The 15,385-nt window shown below is 39.7% G+C and overlaps 1 protein-coding gene across 1 annotated transcript in view; it reads left to right on the plus strand.

Annotated features, from left to right (window-relative positions):
* CPEB3 (cytoplasmic polyadenylation element binding protein 3) overlaps nt 1-15,385 on the plus strand; it is a 1,212,550-nt gene that overhangs the window by 1,041,794 nt on the left and 155,371 nt on the right. The gene's annotated exons all lie outside the window — the stretch shown is intronic.

The raw sequence follows: 15,385 nt of genomic DNA on the forward strand, positions 1-15,385 counted from the left end.
TTAGTCTAAAATATACTTAGCCATAAATACTCCCAAAGAACTGTTTGCATTTTTTAGTGTCATATGCCCTTTCTATATTTCAAAGAATGATACAAAATTTATTGCAGCATACCAAATATTGCCCCTAATTTAGATGATATCCAGATTACCATGAATAAACTAGAGGAATATTTGGAAAATGTAAAAGAAACACTTTTTTTTTTTAGAAGTAAGGTACTTCAAGACATATAATAGGTGGACATTGTTTACATCCTGTAGAGAGATGTTTACATCCTGTAAGGGGTTGGGGCTGGCATAATGGTTAAGGTATTTACCTCACAGACAAGAGGTATGTGGTTTGAATCTCACCAAAAAAAAAAATTGGCTAAGCTTAAAAATGACCTACAAGAGCAGGTAGCCTAGTACTTGCCTGTGAACCTATCCTGCAGATGCTACTGAACTGAAGGCATATTTGGGTTTTACTGAGATATAGCCATGTATTACAACTGTGTTCAACTCTTTACATGGTTTATAATCCAAAGAGCTGCGACAAATATAGGGAAAATAACAAGAACCTAGTATTTTTGAAGTCTTAAAACCTTGATAAAACCTGCTGAGCTGCTTATCCATTAGTCAGCTGAGGGAGGATTTTCTTGGATCCACTATCAAAACCAGAAGCTAAACTGCTGGTTAGACATCTTGCCCAATGCAGACTCGCAGAATGTACCCACAGAATAGCTGAGGGAAGTCAGTATATGGAAACTTGTCCTCACCACTATCTCATTACTTATTTATGCTAAATCCACAGTTGTACAGCATTGGAGAAAAAAATACCTGTTAGGGTTGAAATGGTTCCTGCAACTACAGTCTCTCAGTAAAGCCAAAACAATGTTAAACAGTTTTGGGAGCTGCCATTTTGGGGAATCTGCCTTGGGTGCTGTGTTTACTGGTGATCTGTGTTTAAACAGATATAGATGTACACTGCTGCTCTTACAGAATTTTTAGTTGTAGTGAGAAATTTCCTCAGTCTGGTGCTTCATGTATTGCTACCTACTGAACAGAGGTACTGGCAAGCAGATGAAAGTGTAGCAGTAATTTTTGGAATCTAGATTTTCACCAATATTTTTAAGGTAGTATTTTTACTGCTTATATAAATATTGCTAGGTACTGCTTGTTTCATAAATAGATTCATATAAAGTATATTGATGGGCAGACACTGCATAAAGCATTTGATTTGCTTGTAGATTTACTTGCTTGGACTTGTATGATTTGTAAAGTTCTTTATCATAAAACACTGTGATAAAAGTTCAATATAAAACTGCTTTCCAATCCAAAAAATCAAACTAATGCAGTAAATCACCTGTTTTATAAAATCCTATACAGTAAATAGATCACCTGTTTTGTAAAATCCTGCAGATGTAATCATACCTGATCAAGTACTGGTGTTAGATGCTATGGGCGATTGAGTACCTGTGCCTTCTGGACACTTTTAAGTAGCATGCCAACAGTATAACTTGCACTTACAGGTTCATGGATGTTTTTTAAAAGGTGACTTAAATATCTGAGCCAAGGTTTTTGTTTGCTCACCTGACTAAATTATTGTTCAGCTGACCGAACTGTTCTACTCAACAGAGAATAAGGGTTGACTGCACTGGTGTTTTATTTCTGTTCATTAGTAGATTTTTGACAGAGTGCCGTAAAATCTTGTTCTCTAAAAACCTTCGGGGACTAAGCACTCTCCTGTTGCAGTAGGTGTAGCACTGTTTGTCAAACTGTAAGTTTCAAGGTAGGATTGATTAGTCAGCCTTCCTTCAGTCATAGGGCAAATCACAGTGGTGTACCCCAAGGGTAAGTACTGGAACCACCTACTCTTCCTGATTTTCATTAATGACATGTTTGCAGGCCTGCTGAAAGCTGTAGATGTTCAGTACACAGGTGGCACGGCCCTGTTAGCCATAGTTGCCCAGGAAGCTGAATCACATTCAAGTCTGAATACTGAATCAAGCCGTACCCCTCAATGGGTCTATGTCAAACCATCAAACGTTTCCTTTTGCAAACTGCTATTCAGCGAGACCACGGGAGCGAACATTTAATACAGCAAACGTTTATTCTAGCAAAAATGTACTCATTGAATTACATTAGTTGGCCACCTTTTAATAGAATGATGTGTTGTGTTATTACATCAAGACGTACTTTTGAATATTTGAAAAAAAACCGTGCTGTTTGTTAATGTTTATCAAGTATTCATTTGTAACTGTATGTACTGTAACTGTAAAAAATAGAATCTATTTTATAGAGTGTTATATCTAAGCATAACTTTAAAATAAACTGCTAAGTAAGACAGTGTGATGGGATATATATATATATATATATATATATATATATATATATATATATATATATATATATATATATATATATATAAATAGTATTTCACACGTAAGGTGCTGTGTTACTTTCATGTTTAGTGCAGTTAAGGACGAATTGTAGTTTCACTTATTGTTTATATAGGGTACTATTATACAGTTAAGTACTGTTGTGTGTATAGCTTTTTTTTTTTTTACTTTAATCACTAGGTTTTTTAACGCCTACAATGTTGGCAAACTATGGCATTTTGTCCATGTGAACTTTGGCAATGTTAGCATTCGCTATATTAAACATTTGCTCCTGTGGTCTCGCTGAATAGTAGTTCACGGAAGAAAACGTTCAATGCTTTGACATAGACCCCCTCTCAACTCTTCAGATTTTTGCCTCATATTTTTGGTCTGTTCTTTATAAAATTTGTGTTTTTTTTTGGTAAATCAATGAGGACTGAAATTCCTAAATAATAACATACATTTGAATTTCAGACTTCATATACTTCAGAAAGTGCATATTAACCCAAATCCTGTCATTCTAGCAACTCTCTAAACTTATAAGAGCAATATTTAAAACATTTCTTGCACTAAGAGGTTGAGCAGTATGGATCAAATCATGCAAGGCGTATTGTAACAGATCATCCAACCCGACATGAGGTAAGTGTTGATGCAGAAAGATGTGCCAAGAATGTACAACAAGAGGCAAGAAAAGAGAGCATGACTGATAGCAGATGAAGGAGCCCTTAGGTACTGGACTCTGACATGCTTCCATCCTTGGCCATCCTGGGATTGCAGACAACGGTTTGTCACCTTACTCTATTGGGGATTTCTGCTGCAGTTTTTATTGGTTGTAAATGCTCTTAAGATGACTCGAGCCATGACCTGAATAGTGTGTACAAGAAATGGTTTGAGCCTCTTTTTGTTCAGGTTCAGGTAGTCAGAAGTTTAATCCTAGCAGACTCAAGTGAAACACCAATTTTCTTTTAATGGGAGCAGTCAAGCCATTTTACCCACCTCCAGTCACCACTGAGGTGGACAGAGGGATTTTTATGAATGGTAATTTGCCTGGACAAGATATTTGTAATAGAAACAAAGGTACTGGAATTGGGATCCAGTCTGTTGATGTGGATATGATGGCTGGATGCATAACTGAAACAGAGTGGCAATTTGGAGAGAGGATGTTGTGAAGAAAAACTTATGGGGTTTGATATTATGAATGACCCAGAATTGCATTAGGATTGGAAACTTGACATTTCCACTGACAACACCAGGATTGGTGCAGTGGTCACAGACTGAGACCACTGTTTAGTTGGTCCTGATGTAGTCTGCAGATGGTGACATCAGTGTTCTTTGGTTCTTGATAGATACATTGGCTCCCATCTTCTCTGATGTGGCCAAAGCTTTAGCATAGGGGGCAGCCATCTGGTCTAGCGACCTTATTGTCTTTAGACTTAGATACTGCCCTCTTCAGTGCCATCAGCTTTGGTCTTCAGGGTATTCAAGAGGATTCTGGCCCACCAGCTTATGCAGGAAGGGTATGTTGTAGTGTTTCATATATACCTTTATAACCCATTTTATCTGCTTCTTTCAGCTCTTACCATCAGTCCCAAGGACAGCCTAGCCTGCTCTGAAGATTTTGATCCTTCCCTTCAACAAGGCCACAAGGGCATTTCTGGTTCTTTGAAAGACTTTTCCCTGAAGTGCACAGTAAGTGTAAGAGGAGATGCCTTCATTCCCCAGTGGAATCTCTCAGTCAGGACACGTATCTTGGAGAAGGGTGAAGGTCCATCTTGCACTCACCCTGAAGAATTCACTTTTAGAGAAGTCATGGAATTAATGAAACAAAAGGAGAATTGACCCACTAATTACCCCTTCCCTGGTTGAGGAAGTGTTAAGACCTTTGGAGTTGGGCCATCTACTTCTTGGGTGATCCCTCCCGCTTGACTGCCTTATGCACTTGGTTGTAGGAGAGGACATGGTGAGACCCTAACCTTGTGGAACCCGTTTTCTGGAAACTAGAAAAAAATTTAAGACTTCCCAAGAACCACGTCTTTTGGAGTAAGGGAATACTGTTAAATGCCATTGTGGTTGCAGCAGCTGCAAAGAAAGAGTGGTCAGTAGGATGCTATGTGTTCTGTCCTCCTAATGAGAATCTAAAATAAAACACTAGCTTGGGAAGTGGGCTTACGCCTCAGCAACTTTTTCTCTGAGTGAGTTAAGCTTTGTTTTTCACATGACTTTATTTTAAATGGGATCTAGCCAAACAGACTTTAGATTCCTTCAGAGACCGCATATACTGGGCACAAAGACGATAATGGACACCCAGTTATCCACTGCATTGTATATTACCAACCTGCCCATGTAGCTTCTATCTAATGTAGGCAATGGTGCAGTGAGGGCAGAGGGCACCTGTATATACCAATGCACCATCATGCCTTGCTGAGACTGTGAGACTTCAGACAACTATAAAGTATCCTTCCTGAATACTCCTTATGACAGATCACTTTAGGTCCCAGTGTTACGGATGCTTTAATAAAGAGTGAGCAGCAGGGAAAAATGTTTGCATTGGAGACCACTTTGCTACCGCTTAATGATCCTTTATCAGGAATAAGAGAGGTAACAAGAGTTTCTGGTTTAAGAAATCCTAGAGTTCTGCATACAAATTCTGTTTGATTAATGCCTTTCATGGCAGATGGGGAACTCTAATGGATGTTTCCTCGGGGCAGAGGGAGGGTCTGCAGAACCAAAGGTTTAGAGTCCCCTTTTCAGGGAAACCCTTTCAGCACTCCTGAAAAGTGACCAAATTTGCTCCTCTTTGGAGATGGGGAGAGTTTATCCTTTCACCCACTAAATTAATGGGCCATCACAGATGATGCCTGTGTGAAGAAAATAGTATCCAGTGGGTTATATTATTCTATTTGTTTGTACCCTCAGACAAACAACAAAGGCCTTTCTATCCTACTGTAAAGGGCAATTTGAGAAAATTTGCAGCTTCTTCAAAAAAGAACCATCCAGGAGGTCCCACCGGACAAGAGATGATCTGGAGTCTACTCAAGAAATTTTTTTGCATGAAAAAAAGGCAAAATTCCTGATGATCACAGTGTAGTCCATATATCAACTCCTACGGGAGGAGTACTGGATGTGCTTAGTAGACCTTCAGGATGCCTACTACTACATTATGATTGTAAGATAGTCCAGTTTTTCTGTTTTTGGCATGGAGCCTGTCGTTACCAGTTCTGAACTTTGCCTTTTGGTCTCAACCCTCCCCCCAGTCTTTACCAAATGCATATCTGTAATTATACTGTACCTCAGGGTGCAAGGATTCCATATGTTCCTCTGCTTAGATGACTAGCTGCTAACTGCAAATGCAAAGGAATCTTTAATCCTCACAAGAGACTGCTTACTCTAGTTGTGTCAGTCCTTGGGTATCTCTCTCTGCTTTGAAAGATCAAACATGAAGCCTGCTCAGTCATTAGTTTCTATAAGATGCCATCTACACACGACAACTCAAATTGCAAAGCTGCCAGAGTTAAGTCTGAACTCTCCATGGCTAGAGGTACAGGAAGTCCTCAAAAATGACATTCCTCCAGCTTCCCTCATTCTTCACACGGTAGGTGCTTTGGTAGCCTCCATTATACTAGTTCTCCATGCCAGGTACTTCATGAAAGTACTGCAATGAAATCTCTGTGTTCAGTCGTCTTAGACTACTCTGATTCGTCATCATACAATAATTCTGCCTTCACTGTATCTCAGGCATCTGAAATACAGGATATAGCAGTCCAGGAAGTATGGACTGAATTAAAGGCTCACCTTTGCATGAAAGTTGTGGAGAACAGGGCAGTCTTCCTAGAGCTGCAGTAATTTCTGGTTGTCCTCCCTCAGGGTGTGATCTCCATTCACACAGACAAAACTTCAGTGGTATGGTACATGAGCAAGCAATAGGAGGGAACCCCTCTTAGCCATTGTGCAGGGAGGCCATGATTGTGTGTAACTGGGCCATGTCTTCACAGCTCTTTCTAATAGCAATGCACATTCCATATCAGTCCGCTCTTTGTGTGAGCAGTCTCATTCACTACATTCTTATACCTCAAAAGTGGTCCCTTGGTTTATGTGGTAAGAAACTAAACAGAAAATAATGCAGCAACTGCGAAATTGGAAGCTCTTGGATATGGATAGCAAGAAACAAGCAGTGAAAATGTTTTCATTCCTTTTTGTTTCTCTGTACAGAGCAGGCATATTTTTTATCAACTAGAAGAGAAGTTTTGGACAATAATTAATAAAGAGTTGAAGGAATTTATCTGAGAAGGAAAGAGGACAAGAGTGAAGTGGGATAAATTGATGCTTCCAACAGAACAAGGTGATTTAGGATTACTTGTTATGAGTTAGTGCTCGTATACATAACGCAAGCAGAAAGCTGTAATTCAGAGTGGAAAGGGATGATAATGAAACAGAGGGGAACTTTAAGAAATAAGGAGAGAGTGAGATTTTGGATGCAGATGCTTAAGGAAAAAAGCAGACATGCACAATATATACATAAATTAGCAGAAAGTATTCAAAGACCTAAGTCAATGAGATTGGAGAAAGGAGATTTTGCTGATAGGGATGACTGCAAGTGTATTGGGGTGAACCATTAAAATTAAATGCGACTGCTTTACGGGTAACTTGTGGGATAGTATAATATTGTCCTTTGCTTGGATTGTGGAGACTTGCATATACGAAAGACAGAATGACCCTTTAGGAATAGAAGATGTGAACACCTGTATGATGTTGCTATGGGGAATGCAAATAACACCCTCGTTAAACACACCCTTGTATGTCAAGGAGGTAAAATAAATAATGAGAAGTATAAACTTGCTGTACTTGTAAAAGTTAGTAAAGATGCAAGAGGTGTTGCATGGGAATCATAAATTGAATGTAAAGAGTTAACTTGGCAACTCGGATTAAATGCCATTGAAACGCCACATTTGCATGATCATATTTCCCATTCAGAAATTATCTGCAAATAAGGATACAGAGAATAGGCAAGAGGGGGCTGGAGTATTTGGAGAAAACTGGCAAAGGAACCAAGGTATTGGGATCAAATAAGTTGAGAGGGAACTGAAATAGAATGGGAAGAAGCCAAGAATACATTGGGACTGGAGGTTAGAGACTGTCTTCCCTATCAGGGAATGATATCAGAGTATAGGCAAAGAGAAAGGGTTAGGTGAATCCTTTGTGAAAGACCTGCTCTGATAAAGTTTTTATTTGAATCTAGAACAAAAACTGCTGTTAAAAAGGGATAATTAGTAGGAATATAAAATATTGCACAATAACTATAGGAATCAGTGGAGGTTAGAAAAGACAGGGAAGAGAGATTGGATAAGTAATTCACAGGGGAACAATGGAAAGACATGTGTATGGCTCCTAGGTATGCAAAAAAAGTCCAGACAACTTAGGATTTTTGCTTGAAAGTGTTTCCAGAGGTACTTTATACCCCAATCATGCAACTGTTGTAGGGTTGATGAGGAAGAAAGAGGTAACTCGGAACATATGTTTTGAGAGTGTAACAAGTTGGCAGACTTCAATAAAAATTCCCTACAGGGTACTCTAGCTCAAAAAAATCTGAATTGCCCAGATGTACTAAGGCCTTGCTCAATTTAATTATGGTGGCTGCCAAAACAACAATTACTAGAAAATGGAAATCCGAGCCTTAACCAGCTAATCTGCCTACCATGGTCTCTGGAAGTGCAACCAGATCTTTTCTCACCTGTGTATGGCAAGTCTCATCTAGATATCAAGTCCCTCAAGCTGACTGCATGGTTTCTTCAATTCCAGTGATGGCCAGTGAACCTGCTTTGCCTTTGTGATATTATCTGGTTCTCAAAAAGATCTACTATCAGTCAGTACAAAAGTAAATGGAAAGTTTTTTTTTATGTAGGCTACTGCCAAAGGTTTGGATCCATTCTCATCTCTATCCTACAGTTCTTTCCAGGCCTTTTTGATTATAGAGCTAGTTATTCAAGGATTAAGGTCCAGCTGGCAGAAATGTTAAATTTTCACCCAAGACTGGCGTCCAGGTCTGTAGCCTCCTTTAAAATTTGACAGTTTTTTTTTTTTAAAGGGAAGTTTTTACCTCACCGTGGGACCTCACACTGACTCTTCAAGCTGTGACACAACTCCCTTTTGAGCTTGCTTCCACTTTCTCTTTTAAAGTTACACTCTGCTAAATTATGAATTATGATCTTCACATAGTGTATGTATGTTTGGGTCTTGTAATTTTTATTTAATACACTTGCATACACATTGTGTGTTTTATTTAAAATATGATTTGACTCAAACTGTCACACTCTTGCTGGATAAAAGTGTTTAAGTGCTGTTTTAAAGTTTTTGCTATGTGGATGTTACCTGGCCTGGTCATGTGATTTTTAGAGGGTGGCTTATTGGTTAACTGAATTGTGAATAAGTTGTTGGCATGTGTTCTAGTACTTTAGTTATAATGAGGTCCTACCAATAGGATGAAAGCTCTAAACTAAGGTTTATTAAAATATTTCTGTAAACTTGAATGGTTGATTTATTGGGTTGTCCAAGCAGGAAGTGAAGTTGAAAAATGTTTGGGTTACTTGTCAACAAATGTGTTTTTTTATTTTTCATTTGTGATTATTGGTATTTTGGAAACACTGGAAGTCGCTGTAAGCAGGGTGGTTTGAAGCTGACCTAAGGAATATTTTGTCTACCAAAATCTACCTTCTCTGTGAAAGAGTAACCCATTGGACTGTTTGGATGTGGCTGGGACATAAAGGAAAAAAAGAATGGTGTAATGAGCAGCTCAACCACAAGATACTTGCAAACATTTTGTAGATTTGTAAGTTAGCCTCATGATGTAGAAACTAGGTGCCCATCTGTGGCACTAGCATCCAGAGTTCAGGCACAAATTTGGGCTGTTGACAGCGTTGGGTGGCGAGAGTATGAAGTGGTAGATGGCCAGCTTTCCTGTTCCTGGGAAACATTTGTAGGTCAACTCGATACCTGTGTTACCTTTGGACATTAGGAGTCTCACAGGTCAACTCGAGTTTAATGCAAAGAATGGTGACAACATCCTGACATTGCACAAGATGCCCCTCCCTCCTATGCTGAGTGATTACATGCGTACGAGTAACAGCTCACATGCTCCATGCGCACTGATTCCCATTAGATCCCATCATTCTCTGTGCCTACTGTGGAGTTACCATTGAACCTTGGAGGTCATCTCAAGTAGAAAAATCATCCCTGATCAGCATTAGTAAGAAATTGAGGGCCCTCATCAAGTCAACTAAAGCTAATTTTGAAAAGAAAGTTGCCAAGGATGCCAAGGATAACCATAAGGCCTTCTATGGCTACGTCAAAAACCTAAATGGCAACACTCAGGTCGGTTCTGAGCTAGTACAAAATGGAACAAAATGCACTGACCCTTCTGACATTGCCAACATCTTGGCTGACAGGTTCAGTGCAAATTTCCCCCCTCACCACCTACAGGGCCTATTACCATTCCAGGGGATTGTGTAAGTCCAATTATTACTGATACGTTGGTTAACAAGGCTCTATCTAAAGCTAAAAACACTGCCTCCATGGGACCAGATAGTGTCCCAGGCTGTGTCATATGCGAGCTCCAAAAGGAATTAACCCCACATCTTAATACCCTGTTCAGTCTCAGCCTCTCCACAGGATATGTGCCCATAGAATGGCGCACAGCAACGATGGTCCCGCTACACAAGGGTGGGGCCACAACTGACCCTGGGAACTACTGACCAATAAGCCTGACCAGTCTGATCTGTAAGGCTGTGGAGTGAATCATTATGGAACTCATAAATGGAGAGATTGGGAACCTCCAGTCGCTGGACCCCACACAGTTCAGCTTCGTCAAGGGCAGATCATGCCTCCTGAACCTGGTGGATTTCTTTGAGACAGTTACTCAGGCTATAGATAAGGGAAAGGAGGTACACATGGCTTACCTTGACCTTGCTAAAGCATTTGACTCCATTCCCCATTCAGGTATTATTGATAAGCTCACCAGCCTGGGCATAAACCCTTACGTCACAAGATGGATCGCAAACTGGCTCTCAGACAGATCCCATAAAGTAAGAGTAGCGGGATCTATGGCCGAATCCAGACCAGTAACGAGTGGTGTGCCTCAGGGCTCTGTCCTGGGGCCCCTCCTATTTGGCATATACTTCTCAGAAGTACAGGCAAGCACGGAAGGGCTGTGGCTGACTAAGTTTGCGGACAACTGCAAACTGGGTGCTATAATAGAGTCTCCGGCTGACATGGAGATCCTCCAGAAGGGCCTAAATGAGACTGATGCATGGTGTCAAAGCCATGGTCTTGAGCTAAATGCAAAAAAAATGTGTAGTAATCCCCTTTGGAAAAAACAGAGTACCCACAAACTACAACATAGGAGGTAATCCCCTGAAATCTGAAGAAGAAATAAGGGATCTAGGGACCCAAGCAGATAGTCTGCTTTCCTTTGATAACCATGTTGCCAAAGTGGTTAGAAAATTCTTCTGTGTGACCCATCTGATCACGAAAGGGTTTGCATCAAGATCTAAGGATGTAATGGTGCCCATCTACTCTTCCCTCATCAGACCCATTATTGAGTACAATGCACCAATTGGAATGTACCTGGCTAGACATCTCCAGCAGCTGGAGAGACAGACCACAAGAGGTACCTAACCAAGAGGATTACTGGCCTCAAACAGTTGCCCTATGCAGCACGAGTGAAAAAGCTAAGACTGTTCTCTGTTGAATACTGCTTTCTCAGAGGCGATCTCTGTCTAATGTACAGAGCCATGTCCAACCCAGAATTGTTGAACATGCTCCATCTTAGCAAAACCAAATCTACTCGAGCTACATGCTCTAGGGATATAAACCTCAACACAACAATGAATAGAACGTGCTGGAGGGATAGATTCCCTTCGCAGAGACTTCCCTTACTATGGAACAGGTTCCTGGTCTACATAAGACAGAGCCCCTCACTATCACTCTTCAAGAGGAACCTTGATGAGTGTATGGGTAACAGTAAGTTCACACTGGGGATCACACCAACAGCAGTACTAGATAGGGGCCAAGGGTACTAGCTGCTAGTGCAAGGGTCTAGGGAACTACTAAAGGGGCGGGGAATACCGCACAACGTGGCTGGGCTAATATATGCCTTCGGGCAGATAGCCCAGTACCAACCTATGAACTCTGAGGAGTTGGATGACCCACCCAGTGAAGACTTACATCTGGGGTACCCGATAGGAGCAATGTTGAGATCCAGGGATGGGCAAGTAGGAAAGATAAGGAGGAGCAGCCTGAGGCTGTATGGGGTTGGGGTGGGGGAAGGTAAAATAAGAAGAAATGTTCAGGTGGTCTGTAGAACAAGAGTTCTATTCAGTCAGCATTTTCATATGTTCATGTCACCCTTTGTTTCTTGGAATGTAAACTGTTTTTTTATGACTGTCTACCAAATTATTCTAGGTAGTTATTACCTGTTAACAGACTGTCATGTTTCTAGGCTCAGATTAAACACCTGGTGTTCTTTTATACTGTCACAGTAGCATATGGAGCTTTCCTGGATTTTACCAAGCTGTTCATCATATTGTTTTTTTCATTATGACATTTCTACTGATCAGCATCCTTAGACCTTTTTCTGACAATTTCTTCTGGGTTTAGCATAGTGCAGTGATATCACATTAGGAAATTGGGTATTTTTTTTTTTTTTTATCCAGCCATTTTGCGGTGCAACTCTTCCCCATCTATCATCGGATATGATCTGTTGTCTTTTCTCAGTCACCACAAGACAAAGAGGAAATGGAGCATTCTGAAGGAAGATGTAGTGTTCTGTATTTGTCCTTTCATTAAGTCAGAATTCATGAGCACAGAACAGCAGATTCACATGCATATGTTGCCTACACACACACACTATACTATGGATCTTTCTGAATTTTCAAATCATATTACTAAAGCCTTCACCAGAGGCCATAGTCAGAGAGGAAGCCCAACCTTCAGCACGATTAGTGGAGGAGCATTAAACTGATCATACCCATCTTGCCTGCAGAGGGCTCTTCCAGTGACAAAGCCTGCAGTCAGATTTCAGTCTTTCTGTGTCAAAGAACCTTAAATAGCAAATAAATCTTCCAGATAATTGTGAAAAAATGTAGCGCTATCATCCAGTTTGACATATTCCTCAAGCAACAGTCAGAGAAAATTTGTATTCTGTGCTACTGTACTCCACTGCCTGCTGCACTCTGAGTTAGCTAACCCTGAACCCACAATTTTGTCTGCCTCTTGCATAGTTTGCTCCTTGATCTTGGCTTCATCAGTCTTCCTGCATTCATTTCCCAAAGTAGCAACGTATTCAGTGTGGCCTTGACAAAGTGTTCATGCCCATGTCTGTTTACCACCTTTATAAGTGACCTGGAGGTGCTGCTACTGCTCCCACTCTGGGAGTTCTTTCCTGTGATGTAAGCAGCATCTATCCATCCAGCCAGCATTTGATCAGCCATACCAGGTTTGAAACTGGTAGAATGCTGAAAAATGTCCCCTTGATTGATCTAGTCAAAGTTTAATGGTTATACTCAAGGCTGGAGGCAGTCCTCCATGGGTTACATCCCAAGACCTATTAAGGTCTCATTGCTAGGATTGAAGAGGTCTCACAGGATGGTCCCGCAACCCTTGGCTTGGGGTTTAGGCTGTGGACTAAAAGGAGTAATGTAAAGCTTGGTGTGACTTGCTTGCATGACAGTGAAATTGCACTCTTAGGAAACATTACCGTGTAGCAGCGCAAGGCCTTATACAGGCCTCTTACTTCCATATACTCCTCTGCCTGTTGTCCAGAACCTAGCAAAAACCTAAACCTGTTTCCCCTCCCACACTCAACCACAACACATTTTGGTGGTCATGCACGACTTTTTTTTTTTTGGGGGGGGGGGGGTTACACACCTTACAACTTTTCTTTTCCTCACTGAAATTTTTTAAGACATCTTCATTAAATCCTCACAGAAGTTGCAACATGAGTTCACATTTTAATAGAAAACCATAAGTTTCCATTATTATTGTTGCACAGCATCCATATTTTCTTATAATAATTTGTATTCACTCAACCATTGTATAAATTGCTCAATTTCTCCTTTCCTTTAAACCTCACTCCTACTGTGCATGATTTAGCTTGTGTTGTTCCTACAAGTTCCATTTATTTTCTTGAAATCTGGTCCTTTCATTTTTTTTAAAGATGCCTCTTCCGGTTCTTTTGTCTCCTTTACAATATTCAAAACTTCCATTCCCACTGGTTTAGATTTTAATTACTATTTTCTACTATTTGCTTTTTTGGCTGTCAGTAGCTTTAAACTTAGTAAGGCCTTACTATGTCTAGACAATTCAGATCCTGATCTCAGTTCAAAATAAGTTCCTTAGTTACTACCATTTGTTCCCATAAACGTTCTGTCCAAATATTTTGTAGGTATTTTTTTAATCTGGAAAATATTTACATTCTACACCCAGAATGTTGGCAATTTCTTCTCTTTGCCGTCTCACCTCCAACATTCCGTATCTAACTGAAGAAAAATCCTCTGAAGTTTACTTCGGGTATATAAATACCAATGCAGACACTTCCATGCAGAAATCCTAAACCTTCTCAGCTTTGCTGCTTACTGGGAACCCTACAGATTTATTCTCATTGTTTCTGTGTAATTTGACTTTTTATTTTCTTTTCCTAATCTGTTCTAATCTCTGTGATTGATTCTTTTAGTTAGCATGCAGTGTTTTATATGCCCTACTAATTATACCTTTTTAACATCATATTTTGTTCTATACTCAAAACTATACCAGAGATGGTATAGCACTGCCATATCACTTTCTCTTTGCCTATAGTCTGATATCAGTCTCTGATAAGGGAAATCAGGCTCCGACCTGCAGTCCAAACTCCTGCTCAGCCTTAATCCCACTCGTGAGGAAGAGCTTAACAGAGTTATTTGCTTGCAGTACTTTTTTTAAACACCTTTGTTAAATTATTACTTTATATGGGAACACATCCATTACTATAAAAGGAAAAACACATTAATATTTTTCATTTACATACAGTGATATTAAATAAATTTAGTCCAACATTACATAAATTGCTCATTTCCTGTCTTCCCTTAAACAATTCTAATTTTGTCTAACATTACATAAATTGTTCAATTCCTGCCTTTAAAATTTAAAATGGCAACTAATACACAAACCAAATCTTGGCTACTATCGCTCAAACACTCCAAGATGCCAAACTGGTTTAAAACACTTTATATTTTATTAAAATAAAGTCACCATATTAAGCACTTTTGTTCTGTCAAATGGGACTTCCTGAGAATATCAATCAATTCCTACCATCCATTAAACCTCAATCCTCCTCCTTTTGATAATATTTTTGCAGGCATGGTTCACACAATTTCCATTTATTTCTATGTAATTTGCTTCTTCCATTTTTAAGACCTCATTTCTAGTTCTTTTATTTATTTTACAATATTCAGTGTTTCAGATACAGAGGGAGTGGATTTTGATTTCCATTTTCAAGTAAATGCCTTTTTGACAACCAATATAATTGACCTTAATTAAGGCCGTACTGTGTCTAGGCAGTTCAGATCCTGTGTCTCAACTCAAACAAATGATTTTCTGTGTTATAGCCGGTTAGATCTTATTGTATTTCTGACAGAGTATTCTGTAGGAAATTTTTTAAGTCTGCCAGCTCATTACATTCCCAAAAGACATGTTCCCAGTTACCTGGTTTCTTTCTCAACACACCTCCAGTGTTTTGCTATTTGTTTGAAGAAAATTGCTTTGAAGTCTCCTTGGGGTATAAAGTACCTATGCAAACACTTTACAAGTAAAAATCCTAAACCTTTTGAACTTTATTGCACACTTGGGAACCATAAATATGTCCTCCCATTGTTCTGTTATAAATTGCTTTTCCAATCTCCCTTCCCAATCTTTCTAACCTCCTCTGATTCTTATAGTTATCATGCAGTATTTTATATGCCCTTCTAGTTATCCCCTTTCTCACAGCAGCTTCTGTTTTACGTTCA

This window comes from Protopterus annectens, chromosome 14.part0 (assembly GCF_019279795.1).
Source record: "Protopterus annectens isolate FY-2018-M chromosome 14.part0, PAN1.0, whole genome shotgun sequence".
NCBI classification, from domain to species: domain Eukaryota; kingdom Metazoa; phylum Chordata; order Ceratodontiformes; family Protopteridae; genus Protopterus; species Protopterus annectens.